Source organism: Phoca vitulina, unplaced genomic scaffold (genome assembly GCF_004348235.1).
Source record: "Phoca vitulina isolate PV1807 unplaced genomic scaffold, GSC_HSeal_1.0 scaffold65, whole genome shotgun sequence".
In the NCBI taxonomy this organism is placed as follows: Eukaryota; Metazoa; Chordata; class Mammalia; order Carnivora; family Phocidae; genus Phoca; species Phoca vitulina.
Window position 1 is genome coordinate 11,485,112 of NW_022589768.1, and position 24,168 is coordinate 11,509,279.

Here is a 24,168-nt window from a genome sequence, read left to right on the forward strand (position 1 = left end):
CAGCTGATTGTTGGCCTATACTACAGACCTTCCCCTGCTCCAAAAGAAGTAAAAAAATCTGGATTTTTATGTAAAAATGGCCTGATTCTTAAATGGTCACTCAATTTTTATATGTCTTATGTATAATATACAAATATGTAAATATGTATTTATATATATATACCAAAAAAAATAACAAATTCAGCGTATGAACATCAATTAATGGCCCATACTTTCTTCTCAAAAAAAAAAAAAAACAGAATTAAGTGATTTCTTTCTATTACGATATTTCATTAAAGGTGAAAATTCAAAATAAAAGTCAAATTCATCTAGTGTTTTGTCTTTAGACTTTCATACCATCTTAGCCCATATCCTCTAAGAAACAGACCTGTGGCAAGGATTAAGATATTTATACTTTGTTGGGCGGGGGGGTGGGGTGGATATTATCCCTAGACTTTAAGAGTAAGGAAAAGGGGAAAGGACCAAAGGAAAGAGGAGGAGCATTACAGAGTGTTGCCTCTGTTTACTACAAACCACAAAGAGATGCGACAGGACACTAGGCAGGTGGATTCACTCCACACATGGAGACACAGGCGTGCTACAAGGAGAAACTGACCCTCAGAGAACACTTCATGGGAGAAAAGAAGGATGGAAGTTTATCTGCCAATTCCGGGGGAGAGAAAAGGGTAAGGCAAGGGAAACACCTGACGCATAGGTATGACCCTGAGAGCAGGTGTCTCCTTACCTTGCACCCTCAATGCCTCACTCACCTCCCCTAGTTCTGGCCCTGGCAAGCTCACTCCTGTCTCCTGTTTCCCACTAGTCAATGTTTACCCCACAGGGTGACCCTCCCCTGAACTTGCAGATGCCAGATTCCATAACTGCAGTGGTGCTTCTGTTTTTCTAAATCCAGAGCGGCAAGAAGAACCAGAAAACTCAGGCATATGGCTAGTTGGCCCAGCTGCACGGCACAGGGAAGGGGGAGGGCCCAGCACTCTCAGGGCAGGTGACTGGTTGGCCCCAGTGGTGGCTGCAGTATGGTCCAGGAGGTGGTTGGTACCTTCAGAAAAAAGGAGGCAACTGAGGGAATCTAAGATGGTACAGACAGGCATAGAATACATAGACATGGTCAAAGCATAGCTATATTAAGAACCATTAAATTATTTTGAACATTGAAAAAGAGAAAAGGCACAAATCCCAGGATCAGAAATGAGAGAGGGGACATCACTACAGATCCTGCAGAAAGTGTTAGGATAACAAGGAAATGTTAGGGCAACAGTTAGTCAATAAATATAATTTGGATGAAACAGACGTGTTCCTGGAAAAAGTTACTAAGTCAACATGGCCATAAGGCTGTAGAACAAATCTGAAACTCAAGAGCTTCCCACTTTCTCAAAAGCATTCAAATCAGAACATTCATAAATTTACAAAGCCTCATAATTTAAAATCAAATAGCAAACTTCTTTAAGCCAGGGAGACTCAAGTGGAAGCTTGTTTGCCAGGCTTAACATGAATACAGAAAAAGGGTTAATAAATCCAGTCAAGAAAAGTTGAGTGGGTAAGACAAATCTGGAGGAGAAGAATCCAAGAATACTGGGGCCATGCTCCCACTGCTCCAGAAAGCTTATTCCAGAAAAATACTGTGACGACAGCTGGTTGCCAGGACTTTTACATCAGAAATAGCAAACTCAGATGCCTACAGGGGTGAGAGACCAGCCAAGACAACAGGGAATGGGATGGTAAGAGGCCGATGAGCCCCTTACAACTTCATGGCTCCATCTAGTTTTGCAACTTGAGCATGGTCATGGACTCCAGATTTTCTGGATAGTTATTTGAAATCCCCCAGTGTTTAAATGTTGGCTCAAATTAATAATAATAATAATAATAATAATAACATACATATTGTGGGGGCCAAATAAAACACATCAGTGAGCCAGATACAGCCTACAACCTAGCAGTATGTGGCCTTTACTTCTGGTTTGCTTTTCGGAGGTAAGATGCAGAGAGGAGGGATTGGGAGGGGGTTTTGTTTGTTTCGTTTCTTATTTTAAAAAGCTGGAAGATCAAGTTCTGGAAATTTTCCTTCTTTTTTATGACCCCTGTAGTACAGTGAACTTCAAAACAAAGGGAAACAGCCACCAATGGACATTCTGGCTCTTCCTCATCCTGCCCCCAGGATCCAGCAGATAAGGAGCTAAATCCTAAAATTTGAAGAGGCTGGGTTTCTTCTCTCCCCTTCAGGCTACTGTCAACCTACTGTCCCTGTCCTCAGTTTTTGAAACACAGTGGTGATTTTGTTTATACCGCTGTTTCTATATGGCTGAGCACCACTGGGTTTGGGTGAACACTGAGGGTGCATTTTACTGTGATAAGACGCTATCCTGGGTCAGGAAACACGATGAAAGGCACATGAGCCTAGAGAGTCCTGAGAAGAAAGGAGATGAATTTCAGCCTCTGAGCCCGGGCACTGGAGTGCACAGCTCCTGCCGTCTTCCAAGTTTGGCTGTCATGACCACCTGCTCAAGTTCCAGTGAGTCAACCCAAGGTAGCCCCGCCGTCTCAAGGAGACACTTCAAATGCACAGACGTCTGGGTGGAGAATGCCAGGCACTAATGAGCCGTCTCGCACCAGCACCCGGCCTCCCAGCAGCAAGAGAACTTTCCAGCATCACTCTGAGCACGGTGGTTGCCGTGCAAGCCATGAGATGAAAGGGGCTCAGGAGGGCGAGGGCAGCAGGCCGTCCCTACATCCTCCGAGCAGTCAGAGAGGAGAGTGAACACTCGGGAACGAGAGGGGGTCAGGGCGCCAGCAGGAGCCCATCAGAATGCAGGCGGCCGCTGTGAACATGTCCTCAGAGCCACTCTTCCATTGCTCTTTGATCAGCGCGGCCCAGCTCCCCACGGATCCAGCCCCACTCCCCACGGAGCTGCCCTGGGCCGTTCAGGCCCCAATTGTCCACATCCTTTGTGCGCCTCCATCAAGGCCACTCAAGCCACAATTTTCCCCAATAACAATCAGGAAGCTGGCAGCCAAAGTGTCTCTTTTCACACCGGCTCAAACAGAAAGCAGAGGTTTTCTAGGCGCCCTGCTGCTCTCCAGGCCTCCTGGGCTGACTTCATCCCCTCCAGGCCCAGGCCCCCCGCGGAGGGAGAGGCAGCCCCGGGCCCAGCGGCCCCTGCGGGAAATGAGAAGGGCGCGGCTTCCCGGGAAAGGCTAGCAGAGAGCCCAGGGGTTTCTCGGGGACTCTGCGGACTCAGGTATTGAGAAAGAAAAGAACAAAAGAGCCACCCCCCCCAACACACAATCCTTGCACAACCCGGAGGCCGACTGTCCTCTAAATTAGGGGGCCTTTGTTCCCTGATGGTCTTCTCTGGAAAAATAAGAGAGACCACTCAGATATGAGCCACTCTAATGTACCAGGAAAGAAAGAATTGAAAGGAGGAACAAGCAAAGAAGTATTCCTACTCATCTAAAGCTCCTCTCAAATTCTACTAGAAGTTTTGCCAGAATCACAGCGATGAGGATTTTTAAAGAGAAAAGTATCAAAATCATGGCAAATAAAGATGTCCATCAACAGATGAATGGATAAAGAAGATGTGGTATATATATACAATGGAATATTATGCAGCCATCAAAAGGAATGAGATCTTGCCATTCGCAACGACGTGGATGGAACTGGAGGGTATTATGCTGAGCGAAATAAGTCAAACAGAGAAAGACATGTATCATATGACCTCACTGATATGAGGAATTTTTAATCTCAGGAAACAAACTGAGGGTTGCTGGAGTGGGGGGTGGGGTGGGAGGGATGGGGTGACTGGGTGATGGACACTGGGGAGGGTATGTGCTCTGGTAAGCGCTGTGAACTGTGCAAGACTGTTGAATCTCAGATCTGTACCTCTGAAACAAATAATGCAATATATGTTAAGAAAAAAAAAAAGAAGAAGAAGAATGTAGCAGGAGGGGAAGAATGAAGGGGGGGAAATCGGAGGGGGAGAAGAACCATGAGAGACGATGGACTCTGAAAAACAAACTGAGGGTTCTAGAGGGGAGGGGGTTGGGAGGATGGGTTAGCCTGGTGATGGGTATTGAGGAGGGCACGTTCTGCATGGAGCACTGGGTGTTATGCACAAACAATGAATCATGGAACACTATATCTAAAACTAATGATGTAATGTACGGGGATTAACATAACAATAAAAAAAAATTTTTTTAAAGAAATTAAAAAAAAATCATGGCAAATAATAATATCTCACATTTACAGATTACAGGTGCTGTTTTATTTTTTTTTTTTTAAGATTTTATTTATTTATTTGACATAGAGAGAGCACAAGCAGAAGGAGCAGCAGAGGGAGAGGAGAAAGCAGGCTCTCTGCTGAGGAGGGAGCCCGATGCGGGGCTCGATCCCAGGACCCTGGGATCATGACCTGAGTCGAAGGCAGACGCTTAACAACTGAGCCACCCAGGCGCCCCTACAGGTGCTGTTTTAAGTGCTTATAGGTATGAACTCTTTGTACCCTCACAGCAATCCTATGCGGTTGGTACTTCCACAGCTCCCAGTTTGCTAATGAACAACCTGAAGCACAGAGAGGTTAAGTGACTCTTCCACGGTCACACAGCTAATAAGTGGCAGAGCTGGGATTTGAACCTAGACCACTGGAGCCTCTGTGCACAGCTGCCTCTTGCACTTTGATGCTACAAATAATAATAACAAAGACAAAGAGCATGTTCTCATGAACAGAGTGCTTTCATTCATTTATTATTCCAGAGAATCTTTTTGTCTAGCACCCGCCAAATGCAGGTCCCAGAGATAGAATGGTGGGCCAGTAATACCCAGTTCCTGCCTTTGTGGTTCTTCTCCTCAAGCAGAGGAGCGAGATCAAAGTTGACCGCCCCCAAAATTAAACATATTAGGGCGGTGGTAAGTGCTCTACAGGAACAGACATAGGAGTCATTGCTCTCTAAAACAATTACTACTTTCTTCATTTAACAGATAGGGAACCTGGGACTTCAGGGTGAAATGCAATACAACAGAAAGAACACACTGATTTTTTTTTATTTCATTTATTTTTGAGTAGGTACCCAATAGCCACACGATCTGACATTCAAAAGACACTAAAGGGTATTCCCGCCTGACCCCAGCCTCCCAGTGCCCCTCCCAGAACAATCGATGCTGGGTCTCCTGTATTGTGGGTCCCCTACCAGGACACAACAGCAATCCAATACACACACATTTTCTTTCTTGACACACACTGCTCTGCCCCTCGGGTTTTTTCTCTAACAAACAAATACGCAGCCGGCTTCTTCATTTTCTCACGGTGGCCTGGGATTTCATCGCACGGATGTCCCACACCCACTTTGGCCAGGCTCCTACTGATGGTCATTTAGGCGATTTCCAATCTTTTACAAGCGCAAACAATGCTGCTGGGACCCACTAAGTATATAAACCATTTCACACGCAGGCGGGTGTCTCTGCATGATAACCTCCCAGAAGTGGAATTACTGGGTCTGTGGCCATGTGCATTTGTAATTTTGATAGACATTAACCATATTGTCCACCACCGAAATGTCCCCAATTTACACTCACCCGGCAGGGGATGGAGCGTCTATTTGGCCACACCCCAACACAGTGAAGACACGCCGCAGAATCAGGTGACCCGGGAGCCTGTTCCTTGCCTCGCTGACTGTGGGCTTTGGGGAGACCTCAACTCTCAACCTCAAGGACCTCATCAGAAGAGTGGGCTTACTAGCGACCCTGCGTTGTGTCTAACACACGCCCTTTGGAGCCAAGATGAGAAGTAGTGCAGCTCCCCAGGGAAGCAGCTCACTAGGCCAATGCCAATGCCAATGCCAATGCCAAAGAGGGCCCGCTGCCGTGAGCCAGAGGCCAGACAGGACACCTCAAAGAAGACACCAGCAAAAGACACCAGCTGTGGAGGATCTGCAGCCAGCCACCGTAGGAGCTGCGTGACCTTGAGCAAGCTGCTGACTCTCTTCTTTCCTCCTCTGGGAGAAGAGTCAGACAGGTGAGCCCGTGAAGAGTACCTGGCACGCAGCAGAGGCTCAAACCCCCGTCGTGGTCCCTGAGGCAGACACAGGTGCCCAGCACCCAGCATTCTAGAACACACAAGCCCTTCTCACCCGTGACTACCGGGGCTCTCTGCCTAGGGTGAGGAACCCTCTCCACCCTCAACCAATGCAGGACAGGAGCTGGGGACAGAGACCCCAGCTTCTCTGCCCCTGGGGGGACGGGGAGGGCTGAGGGGTCGTAGTATGTTTGGCACAATCTCCCAGAGACTGTCAGGAGGACTGCGCCCCAAGTGTCCACGGTCACAACAGCTCTTGAGCCTGCCCTGAACGGACTCACTTCCCTTCTGTCACACACTTCCTAAGACTCCCCGCCCCCCCCACAAATAAACCACGTGCACTCAGATCCCTTCTCAGAGTCCACTTCTGAGGGAGCCCAACCTCAGACAGTTGTTATCACGGAGCAGAGGCAGGACAGACAAATTGGGGGTGGGGGGCAGACAGCACGGAGACGTGGAGATGGGGCAGCCACCCCCCAGGCCAGATTCTGTGGCTCTCGGGTTCCAGAACAGCATCTTCTTACACGTTGGTCATGGATGTTCGGTCAGGCCTAAGGTAGAGCCTGCTCACAGAAAGCCGCTGTGAGATCCCACTCTCGCCTAAGCCACCCACCCTGGACGGGGCAGGACTCGACTCTCCAAGTAGAAGCCCACCACCAAGCTCCTGAAGACATGCTTGAGGTGGGCAGCAAGTCCCAGGGTGTTTTCCAGAAGGTTCTGTAACTGGCTTAGGATACTGGAAGTCCAGAGGACACCCCAGCTGTGTATTCTGACTTCCTCTTCCAAGCCATTGAGGCAGTTGGAGGACCATGAAGATCCTCAAGGTGCAGGAGGAACAGCTAGAAGACCATTTTTTAAAGTATCAATGTGATCCACTCCCAGCTTCCATCCTGGTGGCAGAGGGCATGCGTGAGACCCACAGCAACCCACTTCTACATTCTAGCTCATTCTTGCAAGAAACTTAAAGAAAACCACAGGTCATACCCAGGGTGTCGTGGCATCCCTGGCAAATCAAGGGAAGATACAGAGCTTGGAGCAGAATCTCAGTTGATAACAGTGGCTGGAAATGAGTCAAAGTTTGTAGAACAAAATTTAACAGCAAGGCAAAAAATAAGAGAGAGAAATGGGAGGAAAACAATAGATAGAAACAGAGAGATAAATAGCTAACAGAATAATGAATGACGTGATGGCTCCCGTCCATTCCCTGCCCCTCTGCTGTGGGTCTGGGCTCTGGCCAACGGCCAATACCAGTGCCATCTCTTCACTTGAGGGCTTTCTCAACACTGCAGGAGACTGGCAGGCAATCAAGGAACCAACACCCCCCCAGCCCTCGACCAACCACTGACAAGCTGGGGTATAAACACCCCAGCTCCCTTGCCCCTCGGACGGGATAATCCTCCACTACATCCCACCTTTTCCACGGGATGGAGCTCCAGCTGCCTGTAAGGGGTGTAGGGGGAGCTGGCTTCAAGACACCCCTTCGCTGGCTGCCTGCCCCCCCCAGTCTCATTCCCCCCAGCTCCCTACAGCGCATCTCTGGGGGAACCCAAACTAAAGCAGTTGGGCTGGGCACCTGCTGTGGGCCAAACACTGAGCTAGAGATTTTATAGGTTGGGCAGATTTGGAGTAGCTTCTGCCGAAAAAGGAAAACAAACCACACTGTCCGTGCATCAAGGGAAAGGATGGGCCTTTGTTTCAAAGCAAATGTCCATGAGGACACGGGGAAGAGCGCTCTCACTCTGAGGCCAAGCCAGGTAAACAGAATGACGGAGCAGATCTTTTTCAGGTCATGCATCCTCCAACAGAAAAAAAACACATGGCCAACGGAGGGAGAACCAGGTTTCCAAAGCCTACCAAATGCATGCCCGTTGTCTGGGGTTGTGTGCCCTTGCTTAGAGTCGTCATTTCGCCCCAGTGCTTGGGCTTTAGTCTGCTGGCTTTCGTAAATCTGTTCCTTGCACCCACAGGTTAGGAGGAGGGAAAAAAGTCTCTTCACCTCTCTCAGCAAAGGCAGGAGTGAGCTCTAGTTAAGTCTGGGAGTGGGATCATTAGTGTCTCATTAGTGACTCTAATCTCTTGCAAGCACATCGAAGGCACAAAAAAAAAAAAAAAAAAAAATCATTGCCTAAGCCAGGAGCTGTAATTGCCGCTGTCCTTGTAAGCAGGGGGGAAAACAGGCCATGCTTTGTGGCTTCTTGCAGACAAAAGCCCTCTTCGTTAATGAGGATTCTTAATTTAGGGCAGGAGAAAACTTTTGGGTTATTATTAGGCCACAAATGGAGACTTGCGTTTCATTTCACTGCCCCATTTATCCAAAAAGAGCCTTCCGTTTTGTAAATTAAAGAATTATTTTTAAGTGTTAGAAGCCGCTGGATAACCTTGAGTAAAACCTCAGGCTTTGGTTCTCAATCTGCAAATTTAACAAACTGGGGCAAACGATCCCAAAGGCTTTGTCCAGCTCCAACAATCTACGGTTTTGTTCATCTTACCACCTACCCCTCTTAGAGGTCCCTTCAAAACCCTCAGGGTCTTTGGATACTGTTGGGGACCATAGCATCCCCGCCTGCCTGGGATCCCCACCCACGTTCCCCACAGAGGATCCCATCAGTAAGCTAAGAAGTTCAAGGAAGACAGCAAAATCTCCCCTTTGCCACCCATGAAAAAAAAGAGAAAGAGAGATAATCACCTCTATCAGTTCCATATGCTAAGTGATCCAGTATGGTCCAAGGTCTTCTCCTGGCTGAATTAACAACACAAATCATCACCTTAGGAGGAAGTTCATGGGCACTGGAGAGGGACAGCCCTGCATTATGGAGGCTTTAAAACCCAAACTCATAAAATGTGATAGGAAAATTCATCTTTGAGGTTCATGGCCAACAAAATCTGCAATGTCTCTTTCATGGATGTTTTTAATGTTCTCTGCAGATCAGTGAGTGGGTGGCCCCGGGGAAAGTGTGGGGTTGAGCAACTTCCCGAATAAAAACAAGAGGTGCGTACTGTGTCTCCCCAGTCAGGGGACCCCTGCCCAGGCTGGTAAGCCAAACCCCAGGCTCACAAGGGTGGCTACTCCTCTCAAGATGCCTAACTACACACAAAACGAGATTGATGGCATTCAGCGGGAAAAAAAAGAAAGAAAAGAAAAGAGAAGAAAGGAGAGGAGAGGAGAGAAGAAGAGAAGAGAAGAGAAGAGAAGAGAAGAGAAGAGAAGAGAAGAGAAGAGAAGAGAAGAGAAGAGAAGAGAAGAGAAGAGAAGAGAAGAGAAAAGAAAAGAAAGGGGTTGCGTTCAGTTCCACCACCAGGTTCTTTGGGTTTTCCTTTTAAGCATCTGTCCCAGCAGTGGTGTGAGTGACCTTATAATGACCCGATACCCTCTTGGGTTCTCTGTTTGGGGTCACCATGGAGACAACGTAGGATGTCCCTTGAGGGCTCTGGTGCAGCATTTATTTCCCTGGCTGCTGGTTCTTGACCCCAAAGCTATCCACCATGTCGAACACTAACTCTAATTGCCTTCAGGAGCCTGGATTAGCCAGCCCCTGGGGGAGGCCCGAGAGGCCACCATGTGCCCAGCTAGGAGCCAGGAGCCGCAAGGTGGGAAGAGTCCCTGCTCTCCAGGGCTCTGTGCCCACACCCACAAAGTCCCTTGCTTCCCACTGCTTTCCCAGTTTCTCCCAGTCACGTCTCCCAAACCTGCTCCCTTTCCCTGTCCTCTGACTCTCTGAATGGCACCAATATCCCCTAATCCCCTAGGGAAGTAGAAGCCTGGCAGCCATTTCTGACTCTTCTCTATTCCTTCCCACATATTCAATCAACCACCATCATTTATCTTCTTGATCCTCTTCAGTCTCCAATCTGTTCATTCAGGGATGCCACAGAGGGCTGTACAGGGTGCACACTGTCCAATTTAAGGTGTATTATGCACACTGTGGTCTGTGAGAATGGTGCCCCCTGGAGTTGTGCAGTGGAAAAAAAGCACTTTATACTCCTCTCCTTTCTACTTCCATCACCTTAGCTCTGACCTCCATTTCTACCCTGGAATAGAGTCAGCCTGGAGTGGAGGAGGGCCATATGGGTACCTGACTCACGTCTTGCCCTCACCCATCCAGTCTCCACAGAGTCCTTTATCAAAAAGGCATGTCTTTCATGTCGCCCCTCCGCTTCACACCCTCCATTGGCTCCCCACTGTCCTCAAGATAAAGCTCAAACTCCTTCACCAGGCTTATGAAATTAAAAGGCCTAGCACAACCTGGCCTTGCTTCCTTCTTCAACTCAACTTAGACCTACACAACCACCACAGGAAACCTCCCACTGCAGCCACGGCTCACCCTTAGAGGTTCTCAGAACCTCCCGCACCATGGCTCACCCTTGGAGGTTCTCAGAACCTCCCGCACCACGGCTCACCCTTGGAGGTTCTCAGAACCTCCCGCACCACGGCTCACCCTTGGAGGTTCTCAGAACCTCCCGCACCACGGCTCACCATTGGAGGTTCTCAGAACCTCCCACACCGGCTCACCATTAGAGCTTTGCACATACTATTTCCTCTGCCTAGACCTACACCCCCAGTCGCCCTCTGTCCCACCTCTGCCCCTCGCTCCATAGTTCATCTGAACTTCTATGCATCCAGCTCCATGGCCCAGCTCACACATCACCTCCTCCAGGCTGTACTCCCTGACCAGCCTGGCATGAGTCCCTGTGACCCCAACTTGAGTCTAGGTTGACTGCTTCACTACTGAGCCTTTTAGGACCAAAAGCAGTGCTCCATAAATAGCTGTTGCATGCCATAAAGGGTCTCCCAGGCCCCACTCCTCAGCAGATAACTGAGGAACTTTCTGCAGCAACCCTTCCCCCAGGAAGAATTTCTTTGCAGCATCACCATCTTGGGCAGCTCTGGTACCCTCTGAAATCTCACCAGCTCAGGCCTGGTCTCTGCCCTTCTTCTGAGCCAGCCCTTCCCTTCTCTCTGCTCCTGCCCCAGAGCCCGGCCTTCCCAGCTCAAGCCTCCTCAGTGAGCCTGCCTGTTTCTGCAGCTCCGCAACCGCCCTGTGCAGATACCACCCCTTTCTGTAAGGCTTGTTCCTGCGCACTAAACAGAAACTCCTGGCGGGGAGCCAAAACCCAGTCATCCTGCAAAGTTACCACCGGCTCCTTGGAAAGAAAGGGACCCATGTCCTGCCCCGGCCTCTCTCTCCTCCCAAGCTTCCTGACTTATCGGGGAATTTGTTGCACTCTAGTGCAAAATACTTTTTGCTCTGTTCAAGTTGCAAAAGGCGAGCACATTTAATGAAGTTCAAGACATCCCCTTTCCTCCAAACACCCTTCCATGTTCTCAGCAATGATAACACTTCCCCACTGGCTCAAATTCCCAGAGGCAGCAGACCTCCCTACACCCCGGAGGAGTCTCTCCCAGAAGCAGCTGAGCTGGGCAGATGGAAGCTCTGCGCTCATGCAGGTGTCCTACTCTGTCTGTCCCTAACTGAGCCTTCAGGGTGGGACCCCAGCACAGGTGTCAGCACCTGGAAAGAATGAGCGTGGGCCAAGAGCCTCGAATTCGCTCCCAAGGGTGGACAGTGATGCAGTGACACTATTTTTTCTAACTGAGACTTGGGAAGGGGCTCGGTGAGCTCCAGTGATTGACTTGGGCTCCAGCACGGAGAGGGAGCCTGGAAACTACTCAGTACAGAGCTCAAAGTGGGCTCCTGTCCACTAGAGATGCCACACGTGGGGGCAGGATGTCAGCTATGTGGGGGAGAGCAGGTGATAAGGAAAGGGACTGGAAGGCTACCTCAACCCTGGCTAACTGCTTCACGCACTGGGCTTCTGCTCATCAAAACCACTTCACACCCATTAGAATGGCTATCATCAAAGATTAAAAAAAATAAATAAATAAGAACAGAAAGCGACAGGTGTTGCAAGGATGTGGAGAATTTGGAACCCTTGTGGCAAACAGTATGGCAGTTCCTCAAAAAAGTAAACACAGCATTACCATTTGATCCCCCAATGCCACCTCTGGGTATCTACCCCAAAGATTTGAAGGCAGAAAGATGTCCATCAACAGATGAATGGATAAAGAAGATGTGGTATATATATACAATGGAATACTATGCAGCCATCTAAAGGAATGAGATCTTGCCATTTGCAACGACGTGGATGGAACTGGAGGGTATTATGCTGAGCGAAGTAAGTCAATCAGAGAAAGGCATGTATCATATGACCTCACTGATATGAGGAATTCTTAATCTCAAGAAACAAACTGAGGGTTGCTGGAGTGGGGGGTGGGGTGGGAGGGATGGGGTGACTGGGTGATAGACACTGGGGAGGGTATGTGCTCTGGTAAGCACTGTGAATTGTGCAAGACTGTTGAATCTCAGATCTGTACCTGTGAAACAAATAATGCAATATATGTTAAGAAAAAAAAAAAAGAAGAGGAAGATAGCAAGAGGGGAAGAATGAAGGGGGGGAAATCGGAGGGGGAGACAAACCCTGAGAGACGATGGACTCTGAAAAACAAACTGAGGGTTCTAGAGGGGAGGGGGGTGGGAGGATGGGTTAGCCTGGTGATGGGTATTAAAGAGGGCATGCTCTGCATGGAGCACTGGGTGTTATGCACAAATGATGAATCATGGAACACTACATCTAAAACTAATGATGTAATGTATGGGGATTAACATAACAATAAAAAATTAATAAAAAAAAAAGATTTGAAGGCAGAGACTCAAAGAGATCTGTGTACACCCAAGTAGTCAAACTCACAGAGACAGAAGGGAGACCGGCGGCTGCCAGGGGCTGGGGGGCAGGGGGGAGTTAGTGTCCGAATGGGGGCAGAGTTTCAGTTCTGCAAGACGGAAAGGGTCAGAGACGGATGGGGTGCTGGCCCCACAGCGATGTAAATGGAGCTAATCCCACGGAACTGCACACTTAAAAACAGTTAGGATGGTAAATGTTATGTTATATAGTTTACCATAATGAAAAAGTTTTAAAAAAGTTAAAATGCTAAGTTTCACGTCATGTATATTTTGCCACAATTTCTTTTTTTTTTTTTTTAAGTTTTTATTTATCTTTTTGAGTCATCTCTACACCCAACGTGGGGCTCGAACTCATGAACCTGAGATCAAGAGTTACCTCCACTGACCGAACCAGCCAGGTGCCCTATTTTGCCATAACTTTTTTTTTTTTTTTTGGCCACAATTTCTTAAAAATGAAGTCCTCCCTTCTTTAGTTGGAAAACTGGGGTCCCAGAGAGGAGAAGCTGACCTTCCCCCGTGGCTGTTCGTTCCTGCTCTCCCTCTTTGGCGATGGCCATGCATCCCGGAGACGCACTGCTGGGCACGTGCTCACTCCGGAGCCCGAGGAAACAGCTCTGCCCCTTCTTACTGTTCCTTTTTTCTCCCACCGCGGCTCAAGGCCAACCTGCCTCTTCCATGTATTTTGGCCGGAAGATGGTACCTGGGCTGAAAAGCTCGTGAAAAGGCTTTGGGGAGACAGACTGGGCTGTGAGGGTGTGCAGAGGCGACTGCTACCGCCCCTGCCTCGCGGCATTCAGGTGCCATCTCTTAGGGATAGTCTCCGTCACCCACTGGCTGCCCCTTTCACTCAGGCCTTTCTTGTCCCTGGATGCAAACCCATCTCCTCTCTGGCTCTCTGGCGCCATCTTGTGTGACTTCTTAAATAGCCACAAAGATTTTTTTTTTTTGTCTTCATCTCCAGTAGTAGCATTTTTAAAGAACACAATAGTTCTCAAAGTTTTATTTCAGCAGAATTTCTACAATATTCTATAATACTATAACAATAATATAGTATTAATAATAATAATAATAATATTCTAGAAGAAAATCAACTTTACCCATTGTTCTAGCACCAAGTGGTCAAGGCTTTCTCCCCCCAACACCTTTGTAGATATTTCAAAGATAATCTGAAGGGTAGAAGTTGGTTTTATCCCCCTTGCCCTTCGTATAGATAGAAAAACTCCCCGTGAGACAAAAATGAAGAAAGAAATGGTTTGTGTTGACAGTTCTATCCGAGCCAGAAGAGGAGCAGTGTAAGTAAAATAGGTCATAAACGCTTGTCTTTGCCTGTCTGGGCTCAGCACACTGCAAGTGGGCACAACCTCACAATGGCGATTAGAACTGTCTTCCTAATGAAAACACAAATGTGGTCCAGGGACACCCCCATGATGCCAGTGACCGAATCCACACCTGCCGATCTACTGGTCTACCCAGTGGGGTATGTTGCTAAAGCCAAAACCGAAGTCTCAAAGAGAAGGAAGAGGGAACGAGTTGCACGCAATTGTCTAGAGGCATTGATCACTGCTTCATGGAATAAAACTAGTACCAGGATTTTAAGCACCAGCACAAAGCTTCACCAAGCCTCTCTTATTCTTGTGGAAATCCAAGTTGCTTTCGGCAAATGACACAGAAAAAAGCAAGCAAGCACACCACTTTGGTGTTATAATCCCACCTTGGGTTATTAGCGTCACTGAGAGGACTCTAAAATATCCGCTCTACTCACGGGAGGCCTCAAGCCAAAGAGAGACTTTCAGGACTCAGACACGGGCTTTGTTCTGGAGATCCAGTCCCTTTCTCCACTGACCAAGTCCACAGAGAGCCTACGGAGTTCAAACAAAACAGAAAAGCAAGAGGGCCCTGGGGAAGGGAAAGAAGCAGGGGCCGTCCACATTTGCAGGCAAGCTATCTGCCAAAGGATTAATTGACAAAAGCAAATCCCTTCAACTTGAAGTAGAGAAAATCTCAAAAGGAAAACACACCACCTCCCCAGTGAGGCGGCAGGCAGGTGGAAGCCTCATTTTTTTTTTCTTTAAATACATGTCACAGTTCCCAAAAATGCACGAGGTGTCATCTCTGCAGTAAAACAAGCCAGGCTTTGAGGTCGGGGAGCCCTGAGTTTAAAAGCCTGCCCGCGGGGCACCTGGGGGGCTCAGTCGGTTGGGCGTCTGCCTTCGGCTCAGGTCGTGGTCCCAGGGTCCTGGGATCGAGCCCCGCATCGGGTTCCCTGCTCAGCGGGGAACCTGCTTCTCCCTCTCCCTCTGCCTGACACTCCCCCTGCTTGTGCACATGCTCTGTCAAATAAATAAATAAAATCTTTTTAAATAAATAAATAAATAAAATAAAAGCCTGCCCGTGACTTCAAACCACTTCAGCTGCAGCCCTGGGCCCCGGGATCCTCATCTCCACATCAAGACAAATAATATCTGCCTCAGGGGACTGAAATGAATACGGGGGAAGCATCCCTAGGATACAGCTGGCCCAAGTAGGTGTTCAGGAAATTGTGGGGGCCATCCTGATGATGATGATGATGATGATGACGATGAGGGCAATCTTACTCTTCCACTCCTGCTAGCCCCCCATCCTTCCACACACAAACCTGCCCCTCTTCTAACTGGCAGTCACACTCAGTAACTGTCGCTAACATCCACTGAGCACTGACTATGGGCCAGGCACTGTACAATAAACTATTTCACTTCATTTGCAGGGCACCCAAAGATAGCTACCGCTAATACCCCACTCTACAGGCAAGGAAACAGGTTCAGAGAGGTCGGGGTAATGTGTTGGTCAGGGAAGGCTGACCACTATCACCAAAAAAAACCACAAAACTTCAGTCTCCCCCACAAAAGCCTACGTCTCCCCCACACCCCTGCTGGCAGAGGGCATGGAACAAAGGACTTACTCTAGCCGTCATTCAGGGACCCAGGCTCCTTCCATATTGCGACTCCCTCACCTCCTACGCTGAGCCGCCCCTTGATCCCCGGCAGTGAGATAGCAAGCAAGAGGGAGAGAGCAAGAAAACCAGTGGCTCTTCCTCCCCTCAACTCAATGTGACACATGACACTTCTGCTCACAGTCCACCAGCTAAAACTAGTCTCTCGGGCCCACCTAGGTGCAAGAGGCTGGGGAATAGCCTCTTTGTGCTCCCAGGAAGAGAAGAAGAGAAATAGATACTGGTGAACAATAGTTTCTACCACAATGAACTTGCCTAAGAGCACGCAGCCAGTAAGAATGGAAGGGAACTATGAACCCAGACCCTCACCTCCTAATCACCGAGCTACATACCATCTAGGGAACTGTGGAGATTTTAAAACAGAGCTCCCAAATTCTCTCCCATTCTTCCAATCAAGATGTAGGGTCCATGTCAAATCCGGGTTCTGTTAGTCTTTGACCAACAGAATACAGCAAAAATGACACTATGACCATGTCCAGTCTCTTAAAACACTGGCAAGTTTTGACTTCCTATCTCTTGGGATGCTCTCTCTTGGAACCCAGCTGCCCTCTTGTGAGGAGCCCAAGCTAGTCTATATGGAGAGATTACCTGTATTTGTTCCAGCTAACAGCCAGGGAGAGGTCTAGCCATCATCTAGAATCACCCACCGGATGTGTGAGTGAAGACACTTCCAGATGATTCTGACCCTCAGCAGTCAAGTCATCCCCGGCTTTTGAGTCTTCCTAGCTGAAGCCCCAGACACCGTGTGGCAGAGACAATCCACCTGGCTGTGCCCAGCCTGCATGCCTGACCCACAGGAATGAGCATAAGAAAATGGGTGATCAATGCCACTAAGTGTGGGGGTGGTTTGTTATGAAACAGTAATAACTGGAAAAGGAACTTATTTAAGAATTTCATGTCGGGTGGTGCCTGGGTGGCTCAGTTGGTTGAGCAACTGTCTTCGGCTCAGTTCATGATCCTGGAGTCCCAGGATTGAGTCCCACATTGGGCTCACTGCTCAGCAGGGAGTCTGCTTCTCCCTCTGACCCTCCCCCCTCTCATGCTGTCTCTCTCATTCTCTCTCTCTCAAATAAATAAATAAAACCTTAAAAAAAAAAAAATTTCATGTCAGGGCACCTGGGTGGCTCAGTCAGTTAAGCATCTGCCTGTGGCTCAGGTCATGATCTCGGGGTCCTGGGATCGAGCCCCACGTCAGGCTCCCTGCTCAGCAGGGAGTCTGCTTCTCACTCTCCCCCATCCCTCCCCACCCCACCCCCCACCACTTGTGTGCTCGTTCTCTCAAATAAATAAAATCTTTAAAAAAAAATTTCATGTCAAACAGTCAAACAGATGCTATTACTTCTGGCGGTGGGGAGCTTCCAGAATCTCTTTAAGATTCACTTATTTTTTTATTTGAGAGAGAGAGAGAAAGAGAGCGTGAGCAAGAGGGCACAAGCAGGGGGAGCGCTCAGCAGGGAGCCCAATGCAGAGCTCCAATCCCAGGACCCCAGCATCATGACCTGAACCGAAGGCAGATGCTTAACAGACTGAGCCACCCAGGTGCCCCCAGAATCCTTTTTATTTTTGTTCTTATGCTATTTGATATTTTTCCCACAATAAAAATTATCCAAAATAAAAATGTGTAATTCATCATCAGAAAAAAAAAAGTTTTAATGACACACCCTCTGCTCAATCACTAAACCCCACTGACCCCTGTGTAATCTTGTCCCTCGACTTTGCCAGGAAATGAGACTCCTTGGTCTATGTGGTAAAGCTGGGGGGCTATGCAGATCCTAGGGGTCCTCAGTGCTTGTTCCAGGAACAATTCAGTGGCACTAGCCGCCACCTCTAACTGCCCTCTTTGAAGCACTAAACCAGCTTCTGCGAGGATGAGCAGGGACCTGGGTCAGCCCCCCCTGCGCACGTGAAAATAACCCTAGGAAGGGGGCTGGGATTATGGGTAAAACAGGCCCTAGAGATGGTTTGTGAAAATGTTGCCAAAGAGGCCAGGATGCTGCCTGCCTTTGGACCGTGGGCTCATGCTGTTTCCCTACGTGGTGTGTCCTTCCCAGGCACCAAAGATTAACCGTGGAAGTGAAAGTTCAGGAAAAGGGAGATGGCAATGCCCAGCAGCCACGAGGAGAGAGGACACAGGGACCCCAGGGAGCAGCCAGACTCGGGCACTACGGGGCCGCATCCCCGCACACTCTCTCCTCACGCCTCCTGACAGGCTGGGTTGGAGGATGTGTCTGGTTTCCAGAAAAAAAGGCAATGGAAGAAGCCCCTCACACGTTGATGCATCTTTTCAGGATCGTCCATAAGCCGCGGGCGACATTTCAGCACTTGACCTTCCTCAAGCGCCTGCATGTCACACAACCAGACAGAAGCCTCAACCAGCAAGTAAAACGGAAGCCAGACCAGCGCCATTTCCTTTCCTGGAAAAATTCCCTTTGGGTCAGGCCACAGCAGACATCTAGGACATCAGACCTCTTCCACCCCCCAGCCTGCCTCTGTCCAGAAAGCCGAAGGAAAAAGAACTGCTGGAACTGGAACCAGCTTCCAGAAAGCAGTGGGGAGACATGAAGCTGCATCTGGATGATTTGCCAGGAATTTTGGCTCCACTGTCCAAAATCAAACCCACAGCTCGCAGCCGGGTTTGCACTGGCTCGGGGACCTTCTGACTGGCCCTGCTTCCTACATCCTTTTGTCGGAAGAGGCCTTGCATCCTTTGCTACCAACTCCATCCATCAGTTTTTTGAGGCACCACTGGATTCTAACATGAAGAGGACAAAAAACAGACATCTGATTCGTGGACAGGTCAGCCTGTGGCCGACGGTGTCCTTGGCCACTTGCTGTGCCGTTCCAGGAGTTGCCCTTCCAACCTGGGGGGGACGAACCCACTCGCAGGAGCCCTGGGGGCCTTCCACATTTTCCTGTATACCTGTTGCTTTACCCCACTGAAGAGGATCAGCACCCAGGCGCCCCTCAAGTATTTCTTTCTGGAAGGTTGGCACTAGACCTCATACCAGCAGCCCGTCCCACTCTGACCCATGTCCCCCTTTGGTCACTGCTGCTGATCAGCAGCCCCTTTGCTGCACGCCTTCTCAAGACCGAATGAGAAGGGAAATCAGAAAAAAAGGTGACCTGGCGTAACCGGCCACATAGCTCACATTCTTGTCCCTTTAGTGAAAAACACCATTTCTCCCCTGGAAGCTTCTAAATTCAGAAATTAGCCTCCATACATCCACTGGCCTTAAGAGCCAGAAGCTTGGGTTGGACTCCCGGTGGGGATGCGTCCGGTTCCAGGAGTTGTGCGAGGGTCCCTGTTGCTTAAACAGGATGTTTTAAGTATTCCATCTCCAGGGGCACTGCTGCCCTGTCAGGATTCATTCTGGGGGGTTTAAGCAACATTTAAATGGTCCCTGCAATATACTTTTCTCAAAAGTTTCTAAAGCGATTGCAGATAACATCTGATCCCTGTTTCTACTTATCTGTAGTATTACCTCTTGGCTGTATCCAGGTTCTTTACTGTGGGCAACATGGCATCTCATCAAGAGTTCTCAAGACCCCTGGACGTTCTATGTCTCTCCCTGGTCTCACTGCATTAAGTCTATGCCCCTTTCTCAACTTGATCTCACTTGGTTACACCAAGTAAGGAAAAGTAATAGTCATCTCTGAATATCAAAATCTAGAACCTTTCTGAACGCCCACCAAGAGGACATTAAATACCCTAAATTATGTTGCATCTTTTAAATGGAATACTATGGAACCCTCAAAAACAATGTTATGGTCAGGGCACCTGGCTGGCTTAGTTGGTGGAGTGTGGGACTCTTGGTTTCAGGGTTGTGAGTTCAAGTCCCACGTTGGGTATAGAGATTACTTAAAAATAAAATCTTTTTAAAAAATATGGTCATATACTTGGAAATATGAAAAAATGCTCAAGTTATTATTACGGTAAATTTCAAAAGATGTTGGCAAAAGTGTTTCTGGTATGAGTCAACTGTGTAAAACACAACATGAACAGCTTAGAAAAGACTGGAAGACTATACACCAAGATGTTCATTGATGAATCTGCTAAGCACTGGGATCATGCTTATTTTCGTTCTTTCTTTCTTTCTTTCTTTCTTTCTTTCTTTTTCTTTCTTTCTTTCTTTTTCTTTCTCTCTTTCTCTCTTCTTTCTACTCTCCTACAGTGAATATTTTTTAAGAGTACTGAGAGCAATTCAAAAAGATTTTCCTAAAGAAACAGTAAATAGGGGCGCCTGGGTGGCTCAGTCAGTTAAGCGTCTGCCTTCAACTCAGGTCATGATCCCGGAGTCCCGGGATCAAGCCCTCGTGGGGCTCCCTGCTTCTCCCTCTCTCTCTCTGCCCCATACCCTGCTTGAGTCTGCCTCTCCCTCTGCTCCTTACCCCACTTGTGCTCTCTCTCAAGTAAATAAAGAAAATGTTAAAAAAAAAAAAAAAAGAAGAAGAAGAAGAAGAAGAAGAAGAAGAGGGGCACCTGGGTGGCTCTGTTGTTAAGCGTCTGCCTTCGGCTCAGGTCATGATCCCAGGGTCCTGGGATCGAGTCCCACATCGGGCTCCCTGCTCAGCGGGAAGCCTGCTTCTCCCTCTCCCACTCCCCCTGCTTATGTTCCCTCTCTCGCTGTGTCTCTCTCTCTCTGTCAAATAAATAAATAAAATCTTTTTTAAAAAAAAAGAAAGAAAGAAAGAAAAAGAAACAGTAAATAATTTGGCAAAGAATGCTCTCCCACTTCCACTAAATAGGCCCTTGAGGCACCCAGTGAAGATCCTAGGATTTCCAAGGATCCTAGGTCCTGTGGATCCTACTCTTTCATATCTCTTGGACCCTCTAATGGAGAAAGCAGCTCCTCCATAATAAGATGGTGCTTCCTGTGATTAGAGAACGAAAGTAAAACTTTTGAGAAAACGATAGAACCTTAATGCTTTACTAGACAAAAACAGAGACTGCTTTCAAATGCTTCTTCTAGCATCTTTTATATACATAGCCCCCTTGAGGTATGTTAACTTGTGACTCTAGGGGCCACCTCTCTTTCCCCTACTGAATGTCACAAGGTCTCCCCTGCCTCTGCTGACTGGAGGTCGCTCTTGGACGGTGACAGGCTGTGCCCTTGTACACAGAAAACCTATCATATTGATGTGCTCGAGTCCTACCCCTTTGGGGGCACCTGGGTGGCTCAGTCGGTTAAGTGTCTGCCTTTGGCTCAAGTCATGATCCCAGGGTCCTAGGATGGAGCCCCACGTTGGGCTCCCTGCTCAGCAGAGAGTCTGCTTCTCCCTCTCCCTCTGCCCCTCCCCGAGCTCATACACGCTCTCGCTCTCTCTCTCAAATAAATAAAATCTTAAAAAAAAAAAAAAAGAGCCCTACCCCTTCACGCCCTCACCCATCCCTTCTTATAGGCTCTGGCTACTTAGTGTTGAGGACTTAGAGAGGGATAAAGACAAATGTCTCCTTACTTGACTAGATTGGGTCACAGTTCCTGTATTGGTTTACATGGCTTCTCGGACCAGCCCTGAGTAGGCTCTCCTGATCTCTGCATGACAAGTTTCCAAATGCTAATTTTGACTCCCCTATGGAAGGATATGGGAGCTCTTTATTGAGGGAAAGGGTACTGCACAGTTCAATGACATGACCCTGAACCTGGCTCAACTCTTCCACACACCCCTCAACTCCCTTAGCTCAGGAATCACAAGAAATGGTTGAGTAATAGAAGTCACTCATTACAATCACCTACATAAAACAAGGGCCTCCAACACTCCTTCTCCAAGGGCACTGTATTGTTATCTATTGGTGCATAGCAAATTACCCCAAAATGTATCAGCTTAAAACAACAAATATTTATTCTCTCAGTTCCTGTGGGTAAGGAACCTGGACATGGCTTAACTGTGTCCTCCAGCTTAGAGTCTCTCACAAGACTGTAATCAAGGTGTCAGCCAAGGCTGGGATCTCATCGAAGACTTGACTTGGGAAGGACCTGCTTTCAAACACACTCACGGCTATTGGCTAGAGGTACCCTCAGTTCCTTACTACATGAGCCTCTCCATAGAGGAGCTAACAAAATGGCAGCTGGCTTCATCAGAGCGAGCAGGCAAGAAGAGCCAGAACAAGTGAGTGTAAGCAAAATGGAAGCCACAGTCTCTTTGGAACCTAATCTCAGAAGTGACATCTCTTCACTTCTGCCACAATCCATATTAGAGTCACTAGGTCCAACACACACTCCAAGGGATCACACAAGACCATGAATACTAAGAAGTGGAAGAATCACTGGAAGCCACCTTGGAGGCTGCCTTCCACAGGCACGATATCCTATCTCTCCAGCTCATTGAAGAATACCATCAGATTCTTGAGGAATTACTCCCTTTTACATCGTTGGGCTGAGAAGATGTTTTATCCTCTTGGGCCCCTCCACACCTCTAGAAACTCCTGCCTCCCCAGTCCCAAGTAGCTTGGAAGTACCCCAGCATATTCCTGGTCACTATAACAAGACTAAGCAAATCAACACCAGTTTCCTAGATGTACCTTCCTCCAGAAGGCCCAGCACACACACAGCCTTCCTCCACAGTGGGCCCCAGGAAATTCCCACATCCTTACAGGCTGATCCACTGCCCCACCCCTTCTTTTTCTTGTTCTCTCCAAGTCTCTGCTTCCCTGTTAAAGTAGGCATGGGGGCAGGAAACAAGAGCTCAGAATCCCTGGAAGTTATCAAAACGCCACACAGCCAAAGGGGGAAGGAAGCAACCAAGAACCCAAATTCTGAACTGGGAGAATCAGGCTAGAGTCCCAGAAATTCGGAAAACAAGCGGAACCTTAGGAGAAAACAGCCAGGGATATCTGAATCCTTTCCTGGGAAGGTTGGAAAAGGCTTGATCCTCTCAACCCCATCTTCAGGGGTTGAGGCCCCTTCCAATGCCCAGTAAAATCCATTTCCCACCCCCATACGCTTTGACTCCCCCGCCCCCAGAAAACAAAAGAGAAACAGGATTGTTTCCATGAAAGATTAAGGAGAACATTTCATTACAAGTCACAGCACAGAAACATCAGAATTGCTTTCAGTACGCCTCCAACAGAACCTCCCTGCAGGAAGATCAAAGACCTATTGATTATCAGCAATAAATACAGGATTGCAAATGAGTTCCCAGGCCTGGCTGTTTGACTATGAGTTCATGAAACCTGAACATATAAACATTATTTTCTGTTGTGTATTTTTTTATTTAAAATATATAGATGTTAGGGGCGCCTGGGTGGCTCAGACAGTTAAGCGTCTGCCTTTGGCTCAGGTCACGATCCCAGGGTCCTGAGATGGAGCCCCACATTGGGCTCCCTCCTCAGCGGGGAGTCTGCTTCTCCCTTTCCCTCTGCCTGCCACTTGCCCTGCTTGTACTCTCTAATAAAAAATAAAAAATCTTTAAAAAAAAAGATAGATAGATAGATGTTGAATTCCACCATACATTAAATAGTTATTTGGGGCTAGTTCAAGCATTTATATGTTTTATATGAGGAAATATAGCCCAAATTCCAAAATCCAATGATGTAAATGAACATGTATACTACAATCACCTCTTAGGTTTCATACCCTTATACTCTAGTATTATAGTTCTGCGTGTTTTTTTTTTTTTAAGATTTATTTATTTTAGAGAGACAGAGTGCGGGAGCAGGGGGAGGGGCAGAGGGAGAGGGAAAGGGAGAATCTCCAGCAGACTCCCCACTGAGCCCAGAGCCCAAGGCAGGGCTCAATCTCACAACCCTGAGCTGAAATCAAGAGTCGGACGCTGAACCAACTGAGCCACCCAGGCGCTCCTATAGGACTATAGTTTTTAATTTTTTTTATTTTTGAAGCAGCAAAACAACTATTTTATCAAGTAAGAACTAAGTAGTGTCCCAAAATGAGGAAAATGTGAAAGAGTGGAGCTTCTGCATCTGAAAGGAATGAGGCCAGAGTCCAGCCTGTTCGGCCTCCTCCTCCCTCCCTTCAGATTTCTTGGGATCCTCTGGGGACCCTAGGACACAATGGGACACAAAGTCGTGTTCAAAATTAATCTGCATTTTCAAGATCCAACACTAGAGGGCAGAATGCTGAGCCCAAGCTGAGCTCTAGATTCATTATTCTATTTGTGTCCAGGATGATAAAAGATTCCTGTTGCAAACCACATTTTTAAAGAATCCATTTTCAGATCACAAAGTTTAACTCTTTTGGAAACATAGGTCTCTGTTAAAGCAAAAGTTGTTGTAGTGTCCTGGAAAATTAATTAAGTAACACTGTAATTCAGTGAGATCAGATTTCTACAAACCTCAAACCAGAAAACAGCCTAAAAATATTAGATAAGAAGGTAATACACTTGGGCCTTGATGAGGGGGGAGCAGCATAAATAAGCT

At 47.9% G+C, this 24,168-nt stretch overlaps 1 pseudogene; it reads left to right on the forward strand.

The window, feature by feature from the left end:
- The first annotated feature begins 14,172 nt into the window (after positions 1 to 14,172).
- Positions 14,173 to 18,790, forward strand: LOC116624213 (annotated as a pseudogene).
- Positions 18,791 to 24,168: the final 5,378 nt, after the last annotated feature.